This window comes from Lactuca serriola, chromosome 3 (assembly GCF_051521515.1).
Source record: "Lactuca serriola cultivar US96UC23 chromosome 3, Lser_US96UC23_V15, whole genome shotgun sequence".
Taxonomy (NCBI): domain Eukaryota; kingdom Viridiplantae; phylum Streptophyta; class Magnoliopsida; order Asterales; family Asteraceae; genus Lactuca; species Lactuca serriola.
Genome location: NC_136410.1, coordinates 136083560 through 136101211, shown reverse-complemented (window position 1 = coordinate 136101211; position 17652 = coordinate 136083560).

The following is a 17652-nucleotide window of genomic DNA, read 5'->3' as shown; positions in this document are numbered from 1 at the left end:
ACGCATTGCATCGCAACCAAGACTGAGACTTTACGTGACAAATAAGCTTGGGAAGGCCAGATCTATGAATGGATGGAACGGATCTGACCGCAAAAGCCAGTTTTAGCTGGTGCATGGCTTGGACTCACCGAGTCTGATGAACAGACTCGACGAGTCGCTTGAAGGTTGTCCTTGAGGACACCCAGTGTGTAGTCCTGACCGAGTTATGGTTGACTCAGTGAGTCAGGACGAGTTAGGGAGGGTCGACAGGTGGACTGAGTCGAGTTGCGACTCGCCGAGTTGTTCTTGAGACTCGGCGAGTTGAGTCGGGGTGGCCCCGCGACTCTCCCAAGTGGAACTCGTCGAGTCAGGGGAAGTACTCGACGAGTAAGAAGGGAATCCTATGGAGTTGGCGGATACGTCTAGACTCGCCGAGTTGCCCTTGTGCACTCGCCGAGTCCGGTCAAGTTGACCGATGACCGTTGACCAGAGTTGACCTATGTTTGACTTCTTAGGGATAGTCAAACTTAGAAGATTAAAGTGTTAATAAGAGATGTATGATGTTATAGGGAGATTGTAGCTCGGCGGATCGAGCACGAGTGACTTCGGGATTTGCCAACTTTCGATATTTACGAGGCGAGTCTCCTCACTATACTGTACCCGAAAGGGTTTGACTATGTAACCGGAAGGTCGGATATGATATGTGATATATATGTGCTATATGTGATAAGTTAATTGTTATACGTGCTATGTATGTTATGTGGGCTGGAAGGCATTATGTTATGGGCCGGAAGGCATTATGTTATGGGCCGGAAGGCATTATGTTAAGGGCCGGAAGGCGATTATGTTATGGGCCGGAAGGCGTTGTGATGTGGACCGTAAGGTTGGCGTGGGTAGGACCGGAAGGTTTACCCAGCAGGGACGAAAGTCCCCTGAGACACATGGACCGGAAGGTCAGGGCCTGGAAAGGCGTATGTGCGTAAGTTGTATTTTGGGGAACTCACTAAGCAATTATGCTTACAGTTGTTGTGTATGTGTTTCAGGTACTAGCGAGGACCGTGGGAAGGCGCCGGCGTGATCCGTACACACTGATAGATGTTTTGGGATCTTGGGATTCATATGATTTGTATTCTGTTATGACACATGGAATGTTTATGCCTTGTTTTGAATGAAAATACTTTATTTTGAAATGAAAAAAAAAATTGTCTGAAATTACGTTGTTACAAATTGGTATCAGAGCCTTGGTTTGAGGGATTCGGGTGCACCTTCGGGCGTAACTGAACTCAAACCGAGGATTTGAGGAAAACTTTTAAAATAAAGGCATAAACTTTTATAAATAATTTTGTGGTAAACAAGAAAGAAGCAGTGTGTACGATCAGTCAGCGCCCGAACGGTAAAGATCCCCAAAATACCTTACAATGTTATGTTAAAAGATAAGATATGATATGAATTGTTATGCATGCTAGAAGACTAGGTATTCATGATAGGACTAGAGTGGCCTGATTTGTGATGCCTTAGTCTAGGGAGGTTTGCCGATATGAGATGCTTTGATAGCGTGCGGGTAGGTAGTGTATAACAAAAGTGGAGTACTCACTATCTGGGGTTTGGGGAGGAAGACTTGGGATGAATGCTGATGCGGTGTGGTCGGTAGTATTGGGCCCGTACTACCGAAGACACCGGGTCAGGGGGAAACCCAAGAAAGAATCCCTAGATATCGGAGACTGAGTAGGGTTGCGTTATCGAGTGCGATTATACTCGATGGAGTCTCTGATAGTTTTATGTTGTATTTCAGAGACATCATGGTTGGACCACGCCACAGACCGAGTACGAGCGGTGTGAGTGACGAGGAGATTCGTCAGATGATTCATGAGGAGGTGGCTGCAGCGATCCGGGCTGAGATTCCGGAGATGTTTGGGTCTATTAAGACCACCTTGATGGAGACTTTTGATGAGCGGTACGCCGCATTGACTGAGGCTGCAGCCGCTGCAGCTACCGCAGCTGTGGCCGCTGCCAGGCCACAGGGGGGTGACTCGTTACTGTTTCGGGAGTTCAGCAACACGAAGCCACCTGAGTTTGATGGGACGCAGGATCCGATTGCTGCGATGAGGTGGATCGCTGATATTGAGGGGTGCTTCTACACTTGTTCATGTCCGGAGCATCTGAGGGTACGGTTCGCTTTGAACCAGCTCCGTCTGGGAGCGAAGGATTGGTGGAAGTTCGTGACGGCGAACTTCACTTTGGCAGAGATTTCAGCAGTGTCATGGGAGAGGTTTACCTCTATGTTCAGAGACGAGTACGTTCCCCCGGTGGAGAGGGAACGATTGGTTCAGGAGTTCTTGACCCTCAAGCAGGGTACTAATTCGGTTACGGTGGTCACGCGGAAGTTTCATGAGAGGGCGATGTTCTGCCCCGAGCTGGTGTCCACAGAGCAGGCTCGGATGAGCCGGTACTTGGGTGTTTTGAGGAGGGATATTCGGGAGTTTGTGTCAAACTCCACCTATCATACCTTTGCTGAGCTTCAGGCGAATGCCAAGAAGCGCGAGATCGAGTTGGAGACCCAGGCCAGGGAGGAGGCCGAGTCTCAGCGGGTGGACCGGCGGCCGGCTCTGTCTCAGCCGGCAGCCAAGCGGACTAAGTCCGCCGATTCGAGGACGGGAGGTCCGAAGGGCCGCACTTGCGGAAAGTGCGGCAAGAGTCACGAGGGGACATGTCAATCTGGTGCTTGCTACAAGTGTGGCAAGGAGGGGCACATCGCTAGGGATTGCCCCAAGGGGTTTATGGTTTGCTTTCATTGCAACCATACCGGCCATCGGAAGGCCGAGTGTCCTCAGCTTCTTCAGGGATCTGCATCTGCTGCCAGGACTACAGAGACTCGACCAGTGAAGGCCGAGGCCCCGAGGGCTCGTGGGAGAGCCTTTCAGCTGACTACGGAAGAGGTCCGCGCTGCGCCCGATGTTGTGGCAGGTATGCTTTATTTCATGTATTTATTTCGATGTTGAGATGTTATGCTTATATTATGATATGCGTAGGTACTTTTCTTGTGAACTCTGTGCCTACTCTAGTGTTATTTGACTCGGGTGCGAGTCGGTCATTTGTATCTTTGGCCTTTAGTCAGCACATCAGCGTTGGTCGTGAGCCGTTGAGTCGGCCTCTGAGAGTTTCTATAGCTGACGAGAGGGTGATTTGTGCCATGGAGGTTCTCCGGGGATGTGCGTTAGAGATTTTCGGGGTCGAGTTTCCGATTGATCTGATTCCCATTGCGATGGGTGATGTCTGTGTCATTGTGGGCATGGACTGGTTGAGCCGATTCGGCGCTGTCATTGACTGTGAGCGTCAGCTGGTGACTATACGAGACCCTAGTGGGGGAGTTCTTTCGGTGTACGGCGAGGGTACCCGTTCAGGATCAGCTTTTTGTTTGGCCGCTAGGGCGAGGCAGTGTTTACAGCAGGGCTGTAAGGGTTTTGTGGCGTATGTGATGGATACGCGGGAGGCTTCCGAGAGACCGAGATCAGTTGAGGAGGTTCCAGTGGTGCGTGAGTTTCCAGATGTTTTTCCCGAGGAGCTGCCGGGAGTACCTCCTGTGAGGCAAGTGGAGTTTGTTATTGATCTGGTTCCGGGGGCCGCGCCTATTGCTAAGGTGCTTTATCGTCTTGCACCTCCAGAGATGCAAGAGTTGTCCTCGCAGCTTCAAGAGTTGCTAGGAAAGGGATTCATTCGGCCGAGCAGCTCGCCGTGGGGAGCACCTATTCTGTTCGTCAAAAAGAAGGATGGTTCACACCGGATGTGCATTGATTACCGGGAGTTGAACAACTTGACGGTCAAGAACCGTTACCCGTTACCGAGGATCGACGATTTATTCGATCAGTTGCAGGGAGCATCTTGGTTTTCCAAGATCGATCTGAGGTCGGGGTATCATCAGGTGAGGGTACGGGATGAGGACGTTCAGAAGACAGCGTTTAGGATGCGATATGGGCATTACGAGTTTGTGGTGATGCCTTTTGGGCTCACCAATGCCCCGGCTGTGTTCATGGATCTCATGAACAGGGTATGCAGGCCGATGCTGGATCGGTCGGTGATTGTATTCATCGATGATATTCTGGTGTATTCGAGATCTAGAGAGCAGCATGAGGAGCATTTGAGGGAGGTCCTTGGGGTGTTGAGATCGGAGAAGCTTTATCCAAAGTTCTCCAAGTGTGATTTCTGGTTGCGGGAGGTCCAGTTCGTAGGACACCTCGTTAACCAGGAAGGGATTCTGGTCGATCCGGCCAAGGTTGAGGCGGTGATGAGTCGGGAAGTGCCGAGGTCACCATCTGAGATCAGGAGTTTCCTCGGGTTGGCAGGGTATTATCGGAGATTTATCAAGGATTTCTCCAAGATCGCAGTGCCGCTCACCAGATTGACCCGGAAGGGTGTTGCATTCTCATGGGGTCCCGAGCAGCAGACCTCCTTTGAGACACTTCGCCAAAGGTTGTGCGAAGCCCCGGTATTAGCTCTCCCAGAAGGGATGGAGGATTTTGTAGTATATTGCGATGCATCGATTTTTGGGTTGGGTGCAGTGTTGATGCAGAGGGGCCATGTGATAGCTTATGCGTCGAGGCAGCTGAAGCCTCATGAGACGAGATATCCCACGCATGATTTAGAGTTGGGGGCAGTAGTGTTCGCTCTCAAGATTTGGCGTCACTACTTATATGGGGTTTGATGTACGATATACACGGACCATAAGAGCTTGAAGTATTTGATGGATCAGCCCAACCTTAATATGCCTCAGAGGAGCTGGTTGGATGTGGTCAAAGATTATGATTGTGAGATCCTGTATCACCCAGACAAGGCTAATGTGGTAGCCGATGTGTTGAGCCGCAGGGCGGAGAGCACTCCACTGCGAGATGTATGTTTGAGATTGACCGTGATAGCTCCAGTATTGGATGCTATTCGTGGGGCACAGGCCGAGGCTGTGCGACCGGAGATGCAGAAGAGAGAGCGGGTCGTTGGTTTGGTTTCAGAGTTCGTTACGGATGGACGAGGGCTTATGACGTTTCAGGGTCGGATTTGGGTACCGTTTGTGGGTGGTACGCGTATTACTTTGATGGAAGAGGCTCATCGGTCGAAATTTTCGATCCATCCGGGGGCTACGAAGATGTATTTGGATTTGAGGAAAGAGTATTGGTGGCCCTGTATGAAGAGGGACGTCGCATGGTTCATTGAGAGGTGCTTGACCTGCCGCAGGGTTAAGGCCGAGCACTAGAGACCGCATGGCAATTTGCAGCCACTGGAGGTTCCCGAATGGAAGTGGGAACAGATCACTATAGATTTCATCACCAAATTGCCGAGGACTGCCAGAGGAGTTGATGCAATTTGGGTGATTGTGGATAGGTTGATGAAGAGCGCTCACTTCCTTGCCATCAGTGAGAGTTCTTCAGCGGAGAAGTTGGCGGAGTTATATGTGAGAGAAGTGGTATCTCGGCATGGGGTGCCGATTTCGATTGTTTCAGACCGTGATGTGCGCTTCACTTCTAGATTTTGGAAGAAATTTCATGAGGAGCTGGGTACTAAACTGCATTTTAGTACCACATATCATCTCCAGACAGACGGTCAGAGCGAGCGGACGATTTAGACGCTGGAAGACATGCTTCGAGCGTGCGTGTTAGAAATTTCATGAGGAGCTGGGTACTAAACTCACAAGCTTTATGCTGATATTTCTAAAACTGCTTGTATTCTCAGGTTCACGTTAGACAGGTATCCCGCTTTCTTTTGGAGAAGATGAAGCATATAGAAGTCTCGTCTTTACTTTTGTTATACAGATGTATATATAAAACACGTATTTCCTTGCTTTCAAGAAAATGTAAATATCCTTATGTAATGTAATGGTTGTGTTTACTATGCTTACTATGTACATTGTTTGTGATACTTTACATGACGTCCTCCCCCCCGGAACGTTTCCGCCATCGGTTTCGGGGTGTGACATTAATAGATAAATCATAAAGAAATGGAAACCAAGATTGTTGATGCATAAAAGTGAACCTCTAGTAATGCTAGCCAAACTAGATCCGAAGTAAATGCTATCTGAGATGTGATGAGTTCCGAAGTCAGTATTGCTCCGAGATGAAGACATTTCTAAGACATTCTGAAGTTAGTATTTAGATATGATAGATTCTATACAAACATTAAATGCTCTTTGTAGTTTTTATCATGTGAACGATTCATAAGACAAAATCAAGTAAATATTATTTGTCGTATTTGCTAAGTTCGATGTTTTATCTAGTCAAAAGAATGTTCACGATTTGTGCTATGTCTCTTATTTACTATTTAAGGAGATGAAGTTTCATGCATTGTATGTAAGAAATAACATTATTATCTTCACATTAATTACAAATTCTCTTGCAAGTCAAATCTCTTTCAACGTCATTCTTCTTGTTCTTAAACTGTTTTTACTTTGCTCATACTCATTTTACTTTACTTCAATATTTTGTTGAATACTTTCTTGATCTTCATTCTTCAAGACAAGACTGGTTTGCCAGACTTGACTGGAGCAAAATATTAGCAACAGACATTGATCTTATCTTAATTCAAGGTTTGTGTTTTTTAACCTTGTCTGCACACTATATCTTGCACTTTTAGTTGGTATCATAGCTTGAGTGGTTCTCCTTTGAATCCATAAGAACAAATGATAGTTGATATGAGATTACCTTGGTATCTCAGTCATTTATGTGTTCAGGATAAAAGTTCTTCTATGTACCGCTTCTGCTCCAATACTTTAACGTCAATAGCTGATCCTAATGAAACTCAGTAAATGTATTTGATGCAAATAGAAAATAGTGTGGGTTTCCCTTCTCGAGTCCCATTGCTAGTAGTTGAAGAGTATGGTCACTAGAGCGTTAGGATGGAAAGATTTTTACTTGCTAAGGAAAAAGGTGAAGACATCGAAAAGATCGACATCCAACACCTCTTACTCCTTCAGACATCGAAAAACATCATGTAGACCAAATTGCATTTTCCGAGACGGTATTTTGTGTTCCTCTGTCTCTCTTTGAGCACATTAAGTTGTGCAAATCTGCAAAAGAGATTTAGGGCACTCTTGAGGACTTGCTTGAAGGGTCCGACAACATGAAGGATAAATTTCAGACTTCAGTTGTTAATGATTTTGATACCTTCACCACAACTACAGGTGAACCTGTAGCCTCAGCTTCAAATAGGTACAAACTTTTTGTGAACAATATAATTGCACACGGTATAGTTAGAACTCTTCTTGGGTAAAATCTAAAGTTTATCAACTTTTTGACGAACTACAAGGCCACGAATCCAATGTTGCTCAAATCTTAAGGGAACTGTCAGGAGGTCCTCATGCCTTGGTTAGTTTAGTCAACCCACTAATTACGAACCCATCTATATCATATCGTTTTGGAACTACCCCACCAATTTCTCATGTTCAATGAACAATTCCTTCCCACTTACTCCACCTGTTTTGAATCATTCATTTAAAGAAAATCATGATCTCAATCCAGATGAGTCCGAACTTTGCTTTTAACAGGAATTCACATTATTGTCAATGAAGTACAAACGTCCCTTGAATCCCACTCATAAACTTTATCAGAACCGATTTCAAGCCCTCTCCAAAATAATCTTCAACTATTTCCTAAACTATCAAAAAACCCACCAACATAATGACCCAACATCTGAAATCACTCTTAGGAATCCCAAGAAAACCCAAAATCAGACAAACCTAAGATAGTTTTGTTGGATTAATGTGTAACCCATAACGATATTTGGTATGTACTTTGACTCGGTTGTGCACGGTCCTTTTTGGTTGCCTTCACCAAAGCCACTTGACAAGATGATTTATAGAGAGAGAGAGAGAGGTTATTGTGGTTTATTAATATATTATATTAATAATATCTTAAAAGAGAAATCAAATACTTTAATTAATATTGGACAAGAATTAGTTAAGAATAAATTCTGTGACTAAAAGAGATTAATTAAATAAAGGGGACAGGAACTGCCAATTGTGTGATAGTTGGTTTTGGGCTGTGGATCTTCTTGGACATATGGGGCCTGAAATTAGGAGTGGATGTAACAGCCCGGAATTCCAGGTATCTTTATTGATTTGATTATTTTGTGTTTTGAGAGGGGACTCGGCGAGTTGGAGCTCAGACTCGCCGAGTAGGGTCGCGATTCTGGACGCGGGATTCGTCTGGACTCGGCGAGTCCAGGATATGGACTCGGCGAGTCTGCGCTGTTTAATTAAACCCTAATTTCCCGGTCCTAAGCCCTATTTAAAGGACCTTATGGCCCTCATTTGCGGCCACCTTGAACCCTAAGAGCCCCCATTCGACTGTGAGCCCTTGTGAGTGTATTTGGAGGCCATTTGTTCACCGTTTTGTGTGATATTGCAAGAAAGGAGGGAGAGGATCAAACTTGAGGAGTTGGGGAGCTTGGATCTGTTGCTAATTCATCAAGGGAGTCTTCTTGAGGTAACTTTCAGAGCCAAACTTCGTGTTTTGTGTTGATGTGTCAAATCTAGGGTTTCTTCTTGCATTTCTTGGCTTAAATTGGAAGTATGAAAGGTTCCATGGAGATATGGAACCTAGATCTGGGCCTTAGCAGGTCCAGGAGACCCCATATGACTAGCTTTATGTCCACCCTTTTGAGTTAGAAGCTAAGGTGGTCATATTAGAGGTTGTTTCCCCAAAATAAGCCTTGTACGCATTGCATGGCAACCAAGACTGAGACTTTACGTGACAAATAAGCTTGGGAAGGCCAGATCTATGAATGGATGGAATGGATCTGACCGCAAAAGCCAGTTTTAGCTGGTGCATGGCTTGGACTCGCCGAGTCTGATGAACAGACTCGACGAGTCGCTTGAAGGTTGTCCTTGAGGACACCCAGTGTGTAGTCCTGACCGAGTTATGGTTGACTCAGTGAGTCAGGACGAGTTAGAGAGGGTCGACAGGTGGACTGAGTCGAGTTGGGACTCGCCGTGTTGTTCTTGAGACTCGGCGAGTTGAGTCGGGGTGGCCCCACGACTCTCCCAGGTGGAACTCGTCGAGTCAGGGGAAGTACTCGACGAGTAAGAAGGGAATCCTATGGAGTTGGCGGATACGTCTAGACTCGCCGAGTTGCCCTTGTGCACTCGCCGAGTCCGGTCAAGTTGACCGATGACCGTTGACCAGAGTTGACCTATGTTTGACTTCTTAGGGATAGTCTAACTTAGAAGATTAAAGTGTTAATAGGAGATGTATGATGTTATAGGGAGATTGTAGCTCGGCGGATCGAGCACGAGTGACTTCGGGATTTGCCAGCTTTCGATATTTATGAGGTGAGTCTCCTCACTATACTGTACCCGGAAAGGTTTGACTGTGTGACCGGAAGGTCGGATATGATATGTGATATATATGTGCTATATGTGATAAGTTAATTGTTATACATGCTATGTATGTTATGTGGGCCGGAAGGCATTATGTTATGGGCCGGAAGGCATTATGTTATGGGCCGGAAGGCATTATGTTAAGGGCCGGAAGGCGATTATGTTATGGGCCGGAAGGCGTTGTGATGTGGACCGTAAGGTTGGCGTGGGTAGGACCGGAAGCTTTACCCAGCAGGGACAGAAGTCCCCTGAGACACATGGACCGGAAGGTCAGGGCCTGGAAAGGCGTATGTGCGTAAGTTGTATTTTGGGGAACTCACTAAGCAATTATGCTTACAGTTGTTGTGTATGTGTTTCAGGTACTAGCGAGGACCGTGGGAAGGCGTCGGCGTGATCCGTACACACTGATAGATGTTTTGGGATCTTGGGATTCATATGATTTGTATTCTGTTATGACACATGGAATGTTTATGCCTTGTTTTGAATGAAAATACTTTATTTTGAAATGAAAAAAAAAATTGTCTGAAATTACGTTGTTACAGTGGAAGCCTACTCTAATTTTGGTACAGGAGGCCTCATTCCAGAAGGTTCTCAAGTTGCTTTGGCCCTAAGTCATCCAATTAGGGTTTTAACTGAAACCCTAGCATCTCAGCTATATAATATATCTCAAGGCTTCAGTTTCAGCTACACCAAGAAACCCTAAATTTACTATAGCCGAAATCTAGCCTCTCTCCTTCTCTCTTCTAGATCATCCTCTTGTTTGTGTTGTTTATAAGCTATTAGAGGTGTTACACTTGTGACACTAAGATTCTTTAAGATCGAGGATTCTTGCAACTATTGAAAGGTATTATCTAAACTTTTTTATGGATTTCGATTTCAGTATATGCTAGATTAGGGTTTTCAAGTCTCGGATGAACTGGATGTACAATAGAGAAACCTAGATCCAAGCTTCATGGTTTTGCATGTGCACATACGATTGTTCTTTTGTATAAAACCCATTCGTGGTATTAGAGCCTTGATTTGTTTCTGTTGTATTTGATGCTTTGAGTTTCATTGATGCTTGAAATATCTAGTTTTTGGTCTTTTGCCTGACAGACTCATCGAGTCCCAAGGTGGGGTTGGCGAGTCAGATGAACTCGACGAGTCCATATGGGGACTCGACGAGTCGGGCTGTTAGACAAGAGATTTTTGGGATTTTATGCTTATTTTGCTGTGGGATAATTACCAAATCGTTTTTAATTGAAAAAATGAATTTTATTGATATTATGTGATTATCCTAACTAAAATAAAAGATAATGGCAAATTAATTGAATAATTATTTGCTTATACTATAAATGTTAATTATTTGAATTATTTGGTCAATTATCTTGCACGAAATTGGATTAGGTCAAAATTAGATTATCACCAAATTAAATGTATACTTTAAATTACAAGTATTTTCCAAAAGTATACAAGAATACCTAAACGCCAGAAACCGTATCTACGAGTAGAACAAAACATAAGTAATTGGGTGTTGTGGACTGCGGTTAAACCTGGGCAGTTATGTAGTCGTGTCTATGGTCAATATAGCCTGATCAACTATATTCATTCGAGACACGGCCAACATGTGCTTGGGAGTGACTGTGGTGTACCGCAGGCCTAAAACTTACCAAATATCCAAACAACAAGACATCGTCGCAAAAAAATATAAAATACTATAGGAGTATTTTAGCCAAATCCGAATACGTTATATAAATTCATTCCAAGTGTTGCTACTCATTCTTTCCTTAGAGATAGTTTACTTGCTTTAGTAACTTTTTCTTGTTCTATCGCTTAGTAGGACTCCCTAACTGCCATAATGAGATATCTCTTGTTTCATATCTCTTGGTTCTATCCAGAGGACTTACCATCCTCTCTTTCCTGATCAATTTAGATCAAGATGCCTCTGAGAAAGAGACCCAGCTCAAAGAACAACAACCCTCCGCCACCACCTCCTCCTCAATTTGATCATGTTATATTTCAGGCAGCCGTTACTGCCGCAGTGGCAGCTGCCATGTCTCAAATGAACCCTGTTGGCTCCGGTGGGCCAGGAGGTGGTACTGAATCTCAAAACCAGGAAGGTGGTCAGGGACACCGGAAGGAGTGTTCTTACAAAGATTTAATGAACGTGAAACCCACATCCTTCAATGGCACTGGAGGTTTTATTGCTCTAACTTGATGGTTTGAGAAGATCGAGTCTATTTTCGAAATCTGTTTGTGTTCGGAAGCTGAAAAGGTGAAGTACGCCGCCTGCACTTTCATCGATAAAGCTTTGAATTGGTGGAATGGCCGAGTCAAATCCCTCACCCTACCAGTAGCCAATGCTATGGGTTGGGAGAACATGAAAGAGCTTCTACTTGCTGAGTACTTCCCTCGGGGCGAATTGCAAAAACTGAAGCACGAACTCTTGAACCTAAAGATGAAGGGTTCTGATATCGCCGCTTATACCTCTAGATTTGATGACCTAGCGCTTCTCTGTCCGGGAATGGTTACCCCAGAATATAAGAAGATTGAGAGATTCATTTGGAGGCTGACCCAGCCAACCACATGAAATGTTTTGGCTGCGAAGCCAGACACCTACGACAGCGCCAAATGCCTAGCACAAACTCTGATTGACCATGGTGACTTTCTCGAGGAAGTGGCGACCGCTTCCGATCCGGTTAAAGGGAGCCGTGAAAATAAGAAGAAATCCTGGAACAAGATGAAGAGTCAGAGTTCACAAGGATCCTCCAAGAAGCAGCAAACGGTGGCACTCCACGTTGCTACTGCCCCTGTTGCTGTTTCTGTCGTCGCTTCTACAGCTCAAGCACCTACCAGTAGATATGCTGGTACTCTTCCTCAGTGTGATAAGTGCAACTACCATCATCTCACTTCTGGCCCATGCAGTGAACTGTCATGCTCCAACTATGGTAAAAAGGGGCATACGATTCGATTTTGCAAAACACCAGCCCAACCATCCAATCAAGCTTCTAGAGTAGGTGTCGGTCAGGCCTGCTACGGTTGTGGTGAAGTCAGGAATTTTAGGAGAAACTGCCCTAAGGCAGCAACAACTGGCAATACCAAGAGAGTTCTAACGATGGGGCAAGAGGAGGCAGTCGCCGATCCCACCGTTGTCATGAGTATGTTCCTTCTCGACAACTCCTATGCATGCATCCTTTTCGATTTTGGTGTTGAAAGAAGTTTTGTTAGTCATGCATTCAAGCGTTTTCTTAGACATAATCCCCAACCATTAACCGAAACATTTACAGTCGAGAAGACTAACGACGAGAAAGAGAACGCTAGCGATATATTCATAGGCTACATCCTTACCCTGAATGATTATTCCTTTCCCATCGACCTTATGCCAATATCTATAAAAAAAAGCATTGATGTTATCATTGGCATGGATTGGTTAAGCCCCAATCATGCTGATATCCTTTGATACGAAAAATCTATCCGTCTCAATCTTCCTTCTGGTCAAACCCTCATGATCTACGGCGATAAACTCAGTTCTAACCTTCGCAACATTTCATGCATTAAAGCCCAAAAGCATCTGCGAAAGGAGTGCCATGCATTCCTAGCCCATGTAATAAACGAGAAACAGGGAATTAAAGACCTCGAGAGCATCCCCGAAGTCTGCAACTTTCCTGATGTCTTTCCTAAAGAGCTCCCGGGAATTTCTCCCGAACGTCAAGTTGAGTTTCGCATCGACCTAATTCCCGGAGCTACCCCCGTAGCCAAGTCTCCATATCGCTTAGCGCCGGCAGAAATGTAGGATTTTTCCAGTCAGCTCAATGAGCTACTTAGTAAGGATTCATTAGATGGATTTCCTCACCCTGGGGAGCCCCGATATTTTTTGTGAAGAAGAAAGATGGATCCTTTCGGATGTGTATAGCCTACCGTTAGTTGAACAAGCTAACGGTCAAAAACCGTTATCCTCTTCCTCGAATAGATGGCCTCTTCGATCAACTTAAGGGAGCTAGTTACTTCTCGAAAATAGATCTTAGATCAAGGTACCATCAGCTTCGAGTTCATGAGAGTGATGTTTGCAAGACAACATTCAGGACTCGATATGGTCACTACGAGTTCGTAGTGATGCGCTTCGGTCTAACCAATGCACCGACAGTGTTCATGGACCTAATGAATCAGGTGTGTCGTCCCTTTCTAGACAAGTTCGTTATCGTATTCATTGACGACATACTTGTCTATTCCAGAAGCGAAGAAGATCACGAACAACACTTGTGGTTAGTGTTGGAAACACTTAGAAAGGAGAAGCTATACGCGAAATTCTCCAAGTGTCAATTTTGGATTCGGAAGGTAACTTTCCTAGGTCCCATGGTAAGCGAGGAAGGCATACACGTGGACCCTTCCAAAATCAAGGCGATAAAGAATTGGTCGGCACCGAAGACACCCACAGAAATCCGTCAATTCTTGGGTCTCGCCGGCTATTACCGTAGATTCATTCATAATTTTCCAGAATTGCCAAACCCCTAACCACTCTGACACAGAAATGTGTACCCTTTTGTTGGAGTGAAAAGCAAGACATTGCATTCCAAACGTTGAAGCGAGCCTTGTGTAGTGCACCTATCCTGTCCCTGCCCGAAAGGACATACGATTTCGTTGTCTATCGCGACGCTTCCAATCAGGGCTTAGTTTGTGTGCTTATGCAGAGAGGAAAAGTTATTGCTTATGCCTCAAGACAGCTGAAAGCACACGAAGTGAACTATACAACTCACAACCTGGAGTTAGGAGCAGTGGTCTTCGCACTTAAGATTTAGAGACATTATCTTTACGAAACCAAGTGCACGATCTTCACCAACCATAAAAGCCTACAACATATTTTCAATCAGAAAGACTTAAACATGATACAACGACATTAGGTAAAGTTGCTCAATGACTTTGAGTGCGAAATCTGCTACTATCCAGGCAAGGCCAATGTGGTGGCAGATGCCCTTAGCCGAAGTGAAAGTTCGAGCCGCAAGGTGAAAACACTGACATTGACCATCCATTCCCACCTATCTGCACAGATCCAAGAAGCTCAGTTGGAAGCCCTAAAACCAGAGAACGTATCGAACGAAGCATTGAGGGGAATGGATAAGAATCTTGAGATCAGAGGTGACGGAGTCTATTGTTTCATGAATCGGATCTGGAACCCAAAGTTCGGAGGGTTCAGGGAGGTTGTAATGGATGAAGCTCACAAGACCAGATACTCTGTTCACTCAGGTTCGGATAAGATGTACCTGGATCTCAAGAAGCTATACTGGTGGCCAAACATGAAGGCCGAAATCGCTATCTTCATGGGCAAGTGTCTATCCGATGAAACCCTTGTGATCCCTCTTGATGAGATCTAAATCAATGAAAACCAGAACTTCGTGGAAGAACCAATCAAAATCATGGATCGAGAGATCAAACGTACGAAATAGAGTCGCATCCCGATAGTGAAGGTTCGCTGGAATGCCAAGCGGGAACCTGAATTCACATGGGAGTGCGAAGACTCAATGAAACAGAAATATCTGCATCTCTTTCAAAATCCATGATTTGTATCTTAATTCTAAATTTTGGGCTGAAATTTTCTCTAACGGGGGGATGACGTGACAACCCGAAATTTATTCCGTCACTGTAACCCATTTCCGTTAATAAAATTTATTTTTATTAAACTTCCCGTTAACTTTTGGGTTAGGCAAATCAACTAATGATTTTATTTTGTTTTATTAAGTGTTGAAACGAAATAAAATCACATGAAATACCCCCGATAAGACTTTGGAAAAGCTTAATTATGTCCATGTTGGGTTACGACCATTTAATCGGGTACGACCATTAACCCCGTTTAATGTCAGTATTGGGTAGATCCCCACTTGGCCACCAACTCAAGCCTTATATAAAGGATGAGTGGCCTCCATTTGATCTTTTTCCCACCTGCTCATAACTTTGTCTCTCTACTCTCTCTCTAAAACTCGAGTTTTGATCCAAAAACGCCCCTTTCAAGCTCCAAAATCGTAAGTAATCTATCCTAGCTTGTTGTTTAACTTGTCAAGCATGCAAATCTGTGCTTAAATCACCCAAAACTCTCAAAACCTTGTGTTTATGGTTGGGGAACATCTCTGAAAACCATAAACTCCCATAAAGGCGTTTTGAAGCTTCAAAACCCTTCCAAATCCTTTCTAGTGCTTAGCTATGATTTTAGGACTTGCATGTACGAGCTTAGAGCACAAAAATCTTGTCATTTGGGTATTCAACATGATTTTACAGCCCAAGAACATTCTTGGACCGTAAACACCCCTTCATAAACCATAAACACCTTTTAAGGTGTTAAATTGCCCCTTAAACATCTCCAAAAGCTTCCATGAGTGCCTAGAACCTTGTATTCCTTCATGTGATGCACCAAACCATGCACAAATGAGCAACACTTGAGTTTACGGTTCGGAAAGGTCTCCCAAAACCGTAAACACCTCCAAAGGGTGTTTAAGTGCCCTTAACACCTTGTATGGCTTAGATTTGGGTTTAGAACTTTACAATGTTAACCTACAACCACAAAAACACATGAATCATGGACAAACATGAGTTTACGGCTATAAACTCATGTGTTTACAACCGTAAACTCCCCAAGGGTCCTTCAAGAACCGTAAACCCCTTTTCCAAGGTCAATTCAAGTCCTGATCACTTCCTAAGCCTTTGATGCAACCTTAGAACCTTTCCTTGTGCATTGTAAGACCTTTAAACATCCAAGAGCACACCACCCATGAGTTTACGGCCGTAAACTCATGAGGATATGGTCTTTGGACCGTAAACTCCCCTAAGGGTTTACACTTGAGGAGTACACTCCATATCAAGGCCCTACACACCCTTAGATGTAACCCATATCACTTCGAACACTTAAGATAAAGTGTTTTCGCGCATTTGAGTGTATATACTTGCTTAATTAGTGGTTCAATAGCAAATTAGATCCAATTATGTATCTCCTCATGTTACATAGGATCCTCGTGCGTGTTCAAGCCCTAAACTGACACTTAGCATCCTACCTGGTACAATCTCGTTTGGTGAGTTCATACCCCTACACCATTTTCCATGTTTTTCATGTTTTCATGGGGGGAATACAAGCAAAAGTACAAGGAAATCTTGTACTCAAACTTATTATTTTCGTATGAAATGAAACATGTTTAGTATGCTTTTTACATTGAAAACCGTATTATCAACCGTTTAACTTGCAGGGATAGTTTTCAAACTAATTGTGAAACTTATTATAAAATTTTATATTTTATATTTCGCAAAGGATTTCATGCCATTCATAAAACTGGATTTTCCGTATTATTACTTGTAAATTCGTTATTCTTAAGATTGGAGACACGTCCTCGGCAACACTCCACGAAGATACGCGAGTTGAGGACCGCCCCTATAACCAGAATCTCCTGGAGGGAGAACGTGACTTGAGTGTATAGATCTATACGGGTCTGACTTCCCCGCACCTTGCTGCTAGCTATAGTGGGACCGACAGGTCTACGGGTGACAAAAGTCATAAAGTGATATTGGACTTCTTATTGCCATATCTAGTTTATCGTATGGTTATGGAACTCACAACTTAGATAATGGAGATTTACTCATAAGTAATAATAAACTTAGTGAACTAACCTCAAAGTAGTAACTGTGTGATTACTAGAGGGTATTAGTAATACGCTTAGGTATTAGTTCACAACATACTGATTAGTTTTATATACGTGTTAAAACTAATGTACTTTTCAAGTATAACCAAACTTTCAGGGAAACTTTACTTAGTATTGCAAGTATGGTAGCTACTTGTATGCTTCATTTCGGATCGATAACCAACCACCAACTTTTAAAGAAAATAAGGGTTTTTCCTGGGATAACTTAACTTCTCATAAACAGGCGGTTTAACAAATGGATAACCAAACTTCTTTAATAAGAAAATATTGGATTTTCTTGGGAAATAACTTTTCACAAACTTAAAGGAACATTTTCTTTCACCAGAATCAAGCCGCTTATGAACTCACCAGCTTTATGCTGATATTTTAAAACGGCTTGTATTCTCAGGTTCACGTTAGACAGGTATCCCGCATTCTTTTGGAGAAGATGGAGCGTATAGAAGTCTCGTCTTTACTTTTGTTATACTGATGAGTATATAAAACATGTATTTCCTTGCTTTCTAACAAATGTAAATATCCTTATGTAATGTAATGGTTGTGTTAACTATGCTTACTATGTACATTGGTTGTGATACTTTACATGACGTCCTCCGCCTCGGAACGTTTTCGCCATCGGTTTCGGGGTGTGACATTAATAGATAAATCATAAAGAAATGGAAA